The sequence below is a fragment of the Diaphorina citri genome, unplaced genomic scaffold, assembly GCF_000475195.1.
Source record: "Diaphorina citri unplaced genomic scaffold, Diaci psyllid genome assembly version 1.1 scaffold431, whole genome shotgun sequence".
Lineage (NCBI taxonomy): Eukaryota > Metazoa > Arthropoda > Insecta > Hemiptera > Psyllidae > Diaphorina > Diaphorina citri.
Window position 1 is genome coordinate 99,367 of NW_007377866.1, and position 9,661 is coordinate 109,027.

Below are 9,661 nucleotides of genomic sequence, written 5' to 3' on the forward strand. Positions count from 1 at the left end.
TCGATAGTAAAATCAGAGAAGAAACTAGAGAAAGATTAGAAAATCAACCGCTTGAAAAACTCGGTTTGGTTCCAAAGCTAATGTAGTCAGGTATTCAGCCATTTCTAAACTAAACAGCGATGCCGTGAAGTCAAGCAAGAGGATTTGAAGATAAAGAGAGAGACCGAGAGAGAAAGAGAAATACATGCACTCCAACGACCCAGCAAGAACCAAACCAAAAGAATCGAGCTATCGTGTTTGGTATGAAGAAACTTGTTTCTCCGAACTCGTCTAGTCGTAAGCGAGGTAGCTAACTCTCGGTAAATGACCCTTGGAACCACTTCGGTTCAGAGTCGAGAAGTTTTCTGGTTCAGAGACTGAGAAGTCTTGGATATTAGCACGAGGTTGCTGGCAAGTATAGGATCCTAATACTTTGCCTGGAAACTGTTGACATAATGGGACTGTTTAGTGTTAGTTGACAGCATACGGATATAAGATAAATAAATTAATTATATTTTTCTATTAATTATCTTACAAGTATTTATACCTATTGTGGGATAGGACTGGGTAGTCTCAATTAAAATATGATTTACGAATGAAAGAAATGAATAAGCACAAACTCGAGCCTGACGTATCACCCAGTTATTTCGACCGATATCCAAAGCCATGCCTTCTTTTTTATTACCAATCAATGTTGACTATTTTCAAATATAGGGAAAATACTCTACTCTGATTGGTGAAGAAAGTTGGTCTGACTCTAAAACAGTTTTAAATCCGGCTTCCTGAACATATTCTTCCCGAAAATTACTGTTTTCTTCCCTATTTTCCTGGAGTTATTGAAGGGGAAATGGATGGGAATGGTTCCTGAAACATCTGAAATATTTTATCGATTGAACTTATTTAATTAATAAATAAATCCCAGTGGACCATTTCAGTAGTGTCGAATTTTACCTCTAGCCTGAGGACTGAAGATGTGCTGATCTAAACATGTATGGATCACCAACATCTCTCACTTTTACATAGTGGGAATACGGAAAATGAAGAGGAAAAATCGGTAAGTACATGATTTTTATTTTTACCGTTATAAAAAAAAGAAAAAAATATATATATTGATATTAGACAGTAAAATGCCCAAGTCTGATGGCATAACGTATAACGTAATAGAATTTTGGTGATATTGACTTAAAATAGCACCTCCTAATGAGTAGGCAGGCCTAAATAACTTGCTGAACGGTTCATATCACTCTCAGCCTTGTAAAATACATCTAAAGACTTTCAAGGGGGAAATAATGTGGCTAAAAAATAACACTTACACAGTTTGACGGTCATGTAGTGAATCTCATTCAAGGACCATGGTGGTAATTTTTACGATTTACAATAAAAATTCAATTTAAATACTCCTCACAAAATCCGAGTAGACCTCAAACCGAACCGAATTGGAGTAATGACTTTGAAGGTGTCAAGAAGAAAATATTTAGCACCTATTTGGAGTTTATTGATGATTTTGGAGCATGGGAAGGGGAGAAGGAGGTGTGCATTTAATCAACACGTGTTTTGTTGATAACTTGTTAGGGAAATTAGCAAAATTTAACAAGTTTACCTGTAATAAGCATTATGTCTAAGGAAAACTCTGTTGAAACCCACTCTCACTGATTCCGTACACATGTTTGTGAGCATGTAACAAATTAATTCGGTTCTCATGGTGTTGTTGCCTTCTGATTCACCAGAAAAATCCAGCATGAATATATTTGTATTTCATTTATTTCATATTCACTCGAAAATTTTAAAAATATATAATTTAGTCTCAAAAATAACTTTACCATCGCCAAATTCCCCTGTAAATTAGCAGTCAGTTTGAAAAATGTTCCGAATAAATTTTAATGTCGTTGGTTGTCTTATGGTCATGATTAAGCGATCCATGAAGACTCCGTGAGAAACACTGAGCAGCAGTTTGAGAAAAACCGAAAAATAGGGCTGGTTCGCTTTTTCTGCTGTCAAGTGTAGTTTACTCATCTACCTTAGGTCCTACCTGCCTTACTGGCTGGCTCACTTATCAAATAAAATATCGTATATTGTACCACTTGTAGTCTCTAAAACTAATGAAGGGCTTCTAAAGAAATGAAGTGATTTCATCTTACGTGTGAGGTGTGTTTAGGTAAACTGTGAGGTAGGTGGGTTATTAGATGACAGTTTTGTAAAGAAATCTGGTGAGATCTCTCAAGGTTTTGTTTTTATGTACACATTTTTATTAATTTTATGATGTCTTCATTGTAAACTAGAAGGCTGGGGATCTGGGAATGTAAGATGGACCACCCTTCGGAATCTGGTACCTATCTGAGTCCAGGTTATACGGGTCTATTCAGTCTATTAGAATGAATTGTAAATTAGAAGAGTAGACCAACAAGATAATGTAGAAATACTCCTCTTGGTCGGGGGAAAATGAAAGGTGGGCACTTCTCTTGTTGGTTGAGATGATGGGTAGGTAATATAGGTACCTTCAAAAATGGCAGTCCCTCAATTTTTAGGTACCGGTATAGGCGGATAGTTGAGATTAAGATTCTTTCGATATTCAAGAAATTTGGAAATTTCTCTGTCAAACAATTTGTAAAACTAATGAAGGGCTTCTAAAGAAATGAAGTGATTTCATCTTACGTGTGAGGTGTGTTTAGGTAAACTGTGAGGTAGGTGGGTTATTAGATGACAGTTTTGTAAAGAAATCTGGTGAGATCTCTCAAGGTTTTGTTTTTATGTACACATTTTTATTAATTTTATGATGTCTTCATTGTAAACTAGAAGGCTGGGGATCTGGGAACGTAAGATGGACCACCCTTCGGAATCTGGTACCTATTTGAGTCCAGGTTATACGGGTCTATTCAGTTTATTAGATTGAATTGTAAATTAGAAGAGTAGACCAACAAGATAATGTAGAAATACTCCTCTTGGTTGAGATGATGGGTAGGTAATATATTAGGTACCTTCAAAAATGGCAGTCCCTCAGTTTTTAGGTACCAGTATAGGCGGATAGTTGAGATTAAGATTCTTTCGATATTCAAGAAATTTGGAAATTTCTCTGTCAAACAATTTGGGACGAATTTTTAGGAAGTCTAGCGATCCAAGTCATTTCTTAAGAAAATATCCATATGTTTCTATTTAGTACAGAAAATATCGCCTTTTCTTTCACCTCTGAATCCAAAATCCAGCACTGAACATTCTCGCTTGTAAGACATCACGAGAGTCTGGAGTGTCTCATCTTTCTGTAAAATATGCGCAATTCAACATTTGTTTATTGGAGAGATTGTGAAATATGCACAGTGAGGGAACATAAAATATGCAACATTTGCTAATTTTATTGAAAAGAGAGGGATTGAAAGATAATGTTCTTCTGAAATTAAATATCACCTCTACAAAGTTGTAAATGACAAATTTTAAAATTCTGGGAATAGGCACAAACAAACACAGAAAATACATAATTATGTATACCTACTTACCTAGAATAATAAGAGGGAAATAGTAAAATAAGATGTAAGTAGGTAGATAAGTATTTAGATAGGTAAGTTAAAGTAGTTTTCTGTTAGTGCTCCCAAATTATAACTTTTAACTTTCAACATTAAAGTCGTATGAGTAGGTAGGTACAAACAGAGGTACAAAATATATTAGGTAGGTACATCAGAGTTATGATAATTTGACGATTTCAATTACTACTTCAATATCTTGAGTTTCCCAAATGGGCTGAATTTCCCAAGCCTATGTAAGTTCTAATTTGAATGTAATTTCTAGTTCGTTTGGCAATTGGCATGAAATTTAACTTGCTAATTTGTGTGTTTATATTTATAATCTACCTTTATACTTTATTAGAGTCAAGATGTGTGAGCTCAGAGATAAAAGCGGAACTTTATCTGGGGGCTGTTTTTCGTAGTTTTCTACAATGCAGCATTTCTTCGCCAACTTTTTGCTGATAAAGGAGTTCACAGAAAACTTGAACCTACTCTTTCGCTAGTCCTTTGTACAAGTATGTTTAAACTTATGCTCTCTACATACTAATGTTATATACTTACTTGTATCCTGTATGCTATCTGTTCCAGGTATTTATACTTCTATGGGAACTTTTATAATCTTAGTCGATTATGTTGTAAAGGGTGTCCCAAGAAGAACGCAAGATTTGAAAGGGTCATAACTTTGTTATGCGTTATTTTATCTTGCCCAATCTTTGACAGATTGATTGCAAAAGAAAATCAAAATTAGTCATCATGGAGTCTAAAACTGTTCAACAACGGCTTAGCATGATAAAATCGACACATTATCACTTTTGGGCGAGCATTTTCCTACTCGTAATCCTGTCATTTTCCGTTTTTCTCACGAGAAATGGCCTCCATGATCATATAATTTTACCCCCCTAGACTATTATTTGTGAGTGCATCTAAAGGCACAGGTTTACACCAACAAACCCACAAGCTTTGAAGCATTGAAAGGTGAAATTGAAAGTTGAATCAACGAACAGCCTGATTTCCTCGAATTTGTCATCGAAAATTTTGTCAAAAGGAAACGAATGTACCATCAAAGTCGAGGAACTTATTTGCTCTGATTATTATTGTTCCATACAAAATTTCAGAATGTTTACTTCTCAAATCATCTAAGAAGACCATTTTATTACTCGCAGAACCATGCTTTATTAACCAATCAAATCTTGCGCTCTTATTGGGATACCCTTTATATTGTTTCTGATGAGAATACCTATGTTTGTACTATACATAGGTGTTGTATAGTAACTATATAATATGTGATATCAAGTACCTATATTTGTATAGCTTTTTGTTGTACCTATAACGACGTAATTATTTATTTACAAGATAATATATTGTTTTGTTAGATATTTTTTTCTTCGTTGAGTGCCTATCTGTTCCGAATGTTGGCGATCATCATGGCTATTTCTATCTTGCTTTTGGCAATCCGGAAAAGTTCTGCAGATGATTTGTCAAACCAGATTCTGAGATTAGAAGACTCTTCTTCCGCCGGGAGCTCTCTTGCTGTTGATTTTACTTTTTTTCCTTGAGGTACTTTAGCTCTGGAATACTGTCATCCACGCCGGTTCTCAGGTTTAGATTAGATTACTGTTGGTAGGTGTTTTTTGCAGATAAGAGAAGAAAGGTTTTAGTGATTTTGCCTTGATTTGCTGGAGGAGACCATACTATCTTTCTGTGTTCCTCATAATATGGCCTATCCTATCGGACAGTGTAGGCGCTCGTTTACATCCCACGTTCTTCTCATCAATGTTCCCCTAGAATCCCTAGATGCACCGGTACCTCTGACAAATCCTCTGCCACTAGTTTTCAATCTCACTTCCTCAACTCTCTTGTATTTACCTCCTCAAGTCTCTCGTTTTGCTCATGTCCTGAACTCTCTCGTTTTTACCGTCTCAACTAAATATCGCCTTTTCTTTCACCTCTGAATCCAAAATCCAGCACTGAACATTCTCGCTTGTAAGACATCACGAGAGTCTGGAGTGTCTCTCGACAGTATTTATACAATAAATATGTATTTGTTCTCAAGAATCACAAGATATGGAGAAGAAAAAAGTATAAACGTTCGCTTGAATGTCGTCCAAAGAGAACTTAAAAACCAAAGAGACTTGCACAGGACAGACTAAACTTTCAGGTGACTGACCCAAAGCCTCGAACTAGTCAGAGCGATGACCAGTTGAGCGGAATTTAACCCTTTGACATTCGCGCCGATGTCATCGACAAGTTTCATGCTGCTATACCACAGTCAGTTTTTATAGATATACCATTAATACTTGTACTTTTAATAACGTTACCTAGTTTAATATTAATGATGTTTTAGTTGAACAAATAAAGAGGTCTTTTCAAACTTCTCAAAGGATGACTCTGCAAATAAGTTCAATAGGGAGGAAGGTCCTTTGTATCAGCTTCAAACAAATGAATTCCTTTAATGAATTTGTCACAAGATTTTATCAAATAGATACTTTCAACTTCTGAGAAGTACATAACTGGATTTTATGAATCATGCTATAGTTAACGTAGATGTCATAGTTTCTATTTTGTATTTACTCGTATTCATTCATTTTTTGGCCACTGAACAATTCAGGCAAAAGGGTTAAATGTCACCTTGCTGTTTCGCTGATATTTCAAATAGATCCTCTGTCATGATATGTCAGAATTTAATAATAAAGCACAATTATTACTATTAGCTTCAAACAAATGAATTCCTTTAATAAATTTGTCACAAGATTTTGTGAAATAGATACTTTTAACTTCTGAGAAGTACATAATTGAATTTTATGAATCACGCCATAGTTAACGTAGATGTCATATATTCATTCATTTTTTGGCCACTGAACAATTCAGGCAAAAGGGTTAAATGTCACCTTGCTGTTTCGCTGATATTTCAAATAGATCCTCAACAAAATTGTCCTCGCAAGACTGAATAAACTCCGTGGTCTCCATGTAACTTCTTCAATGTCCAGTGTTGTGTGTCCGGTATTTCCTTTGGTTTAATCAGATGAGAATCGTTTACACGGTTTATGGTTAAGTTCACACTCGCTTAAGCATCAGCCGATGGGTAAATATGGAGTACTTCAGTGGTGACGTCAAATTAGCAACTACGTGATTGGCTAATTATTTAATTAAAAGTTCATTAACGCGTTTAAATTTCAATTTCTGTGGCCTTTAAGGCAATATTTGTTGCTAAAATAACATCACATTTTCGTAGTCTATTGAAATTCACCAACAACTGATTGAAAACTTTTTGTTCGCTCTTTGTTAAATAGATCTTCAATCCTCTAGTTTTGTTTAACCAGAGGAATCGAAATGGACTGTTATCTAGCTGTGGTGAAGAGGGTTAATTTGTCTTGTGAATTGATCGGCAAAATCAGATATAATGTTCTTTTTCATAAAACTTGAAAGATATCTGTATAATATATGGCAAAATCATACAATATCGGTACGTTTGTTCATCATTTTATTATAATATTTTTGTTCTCAGGATTCACATTGCGATTGCTCGTTTCAAGTTATGTAGGTATTTAAAATATTACACCGAAATTGTATAAGTATAGTGCTGAACTTGCCTGAAACCTACACGTTGTTTAATTTTGTGTAGATTTTTAGGTATTTAAAATATTACACCAAAATTGTATAAGTATAGTGCTGAACTTGCCTGAAACCTACACGTTGTTTAATTTTGTGTAGATTTTAAATGTTGACTTTGAAACGTGAAGGATCTTATTTCTGCCCTCTAGAATCTAAAAGTTATCTACTCTACCTTTGTTAAAAATGCCTCGAAGACATTTTTGGGGCTTCGGAACATGGTTCTACAAAATTTCGTGGGTAGACAACTATTGAAAATTATGAGTAGCTGACCTAAATTTAACAAAATCCATTCCAGGCTACATAATGAAGTCACAAGTGGCAGCAGACATCTCTTAATTGTGGTCAGTGCAAACTGAACATGAATGAATTTAAATGGATGAATTGCACATTCTCGGCTTGAATGGTAATTCAGTAGTGATGGTCATGCTATTAGAGGTACCTGGCGTTACATTACTAGTAAGTACATTATAGTGGTCATTAGACACAAGGTCAGTATGGACAGGAAGAAAAACATGAATTTCAGGTGGAAATACAAGTCAAAATCACTATGATTGTTTTATTATGCATTATTATTATTTTTGGTGTACCGATTGTATTTATTAAATGGCTCAGATATTGTGTTTCATGTGTTTCAGACTATATGACTCCTGTACCTGGGTTTATAGTTAATACTGGATAACAAGCATTATCGGATGTGATGGGCAAAAATCGCTTCAAACTTGAGTTAAAAAATAAGAATCGGTGTAAAACCCAGACGATGCTCGTACTTACAGAATTTCATTTCGCGTTTTTTCTTCAGGATGAAGAACACTTGATTCCAAGTATAAAAATCTGCTGATCAAAACCTCAGATAACTATTGATAGAACCCCCCATGACTCAAGAGATTCATAACCTCTATTCTCTATTACAATACTTCGAGACTTGAATACTCGCTAGTGGTCTTCAAAACGAGAGTCCCCTTTTTGGCCGGTGCATAAATGTCCTGGCCCTTTCAAAAATCTGAGAGTAATTTTTTTGAAGGAAATTTAGTAAAAAAAAAAAAAAACAGTCTGCTGGCTGTTCTTTTTCTGATTTGTGTTTGAGGTGCACTCCGTCTCCCGAGGAAGATGAATGAGCTTGTAAATGGAAATAGAAGAAAAACATTGAAGTCATTAGACATTTTTTGTGATTAACCCACAAAAAATGAAGTAATGTTTTAGGTTCTTGCAAATGGAAGGAAAGCTCTGAATCGGTGTTCACAAAAAATGTAGTACTCCAAAACCCTTAAAAAATGTTATGAGGCTCCGAACCCCACCACAGGGCAAGCTTTTTTTCTTGTCTTTAATGACAGGAGTGAGGATTCTTAAGGCGGAACGAAGGGGAATTATTATTAATTAGATTCATATTAGACACCCAAATTAGATAATGGCTTACCTTATTTTCTATTTGACTAGGGTTGGGCGAGAGATCGATTCCCTGTCGAGGAAGGAAATTTGCCAAAGTTCCCTTCCTTTCTGAAAAATGGGCTTTTCAAAGTCAACTTGTTCAATAACGCTCAAACGGTTTGTCCAATTTTGAGAAAATGTGGTAGTAATTTTGGTACTAAGGAAATGTGGTACTAAGGAAATTAACTGATTTTTGTCTCCCCCCCCCCCCGGTTAGAGATATGGTAAAAGTTAGGATAAAATAATACTCAAATAAGCATCATTCAATAGGATAAGGAAAGTCGTGTGATGTTCACACCAGATTTTTGGACTAGATATTACAGCTAATTGAACTACTAATCATCTAACCTATAAATAACGGTTTAGAAACAGTTTTTAATCCTTCTATGTTCGTTGGGCAGAGTTTCAAGTAGGTACTCAAAATATGTTATCAAATCCATGTAGTAGGTAGTACCTATAATCGTATGGGTAATCTACAATTCGTATACCTACATGTATAACTATGTACTTAAAAATACGTGATAATTGTGACACGTCTGTGTCTACTGCCTATTTAAGGTAATGTAGATGCTAGCTAGATAGGTAGGTACTAATAGGTACCTTAATCTATAGATATAGACTACAATATGTAGTAGGTTCAAGTATTTATGAATGAAGTCAGTAGCACTCCAATTAAATCCTAGACCTGTTTAGAATGAAATTGAAAATGTTAAACAGGAAATTATTCAATGTGTTACACTGATGGCCAAATTGCTGGAAAGTGATGAAAATCCCTGTTTTCCATTTGAATAGATCACATGCTTCGTAAACTCATGGGTAACCAATGTCGGAAAATTTTAGCTATGGGAAATACAAGCTACTTCCTAGTCTAATAACTAATTTAGTTTAGTGTGCAATAAACTCGTCAGTGGTAGTGGTAGTGAGAGTTCGCATTCGCACTACCCAATAACACTGGTTTTGGTTCTTTGAACAGGCATGGCCAATAACCAGATACACAAATCTTAAAGTTATTCAACAGCTGATTAAAAAAACTTTTCTTGGTTATTAGCTCGATTATTCAGTTATTATCTACTTCTTCTTCGCCTTTTCCCGTATTCAGACGAGGTCGGCGTTTTTCGTAAGCCTCTCAATCAGCCTATTTAAGGTGATTG

General features: G+C 35.2%; 1 long non-coding RNA gene across 1 annotated transcript; it reads left to right on the plus strand.

Annotated features, from left to right (window-relative positions):
* Window positions 1-726: 726 nt before the first annotated feature.
* Window positions 727-8,109, plus strand: LOC113467215. The gene is made up of 3 exons (XR_003391371.1): window positions 727-1,033; window positions 7,381-7,541; window positions 7,721-8,109. It is a non-coding gene; the product is annotated as an uncharacterized LOC113467215 (long non-coding RNA).
* Window positions 8,110-9,661: the final 1,552 nt, after the last annotated feature.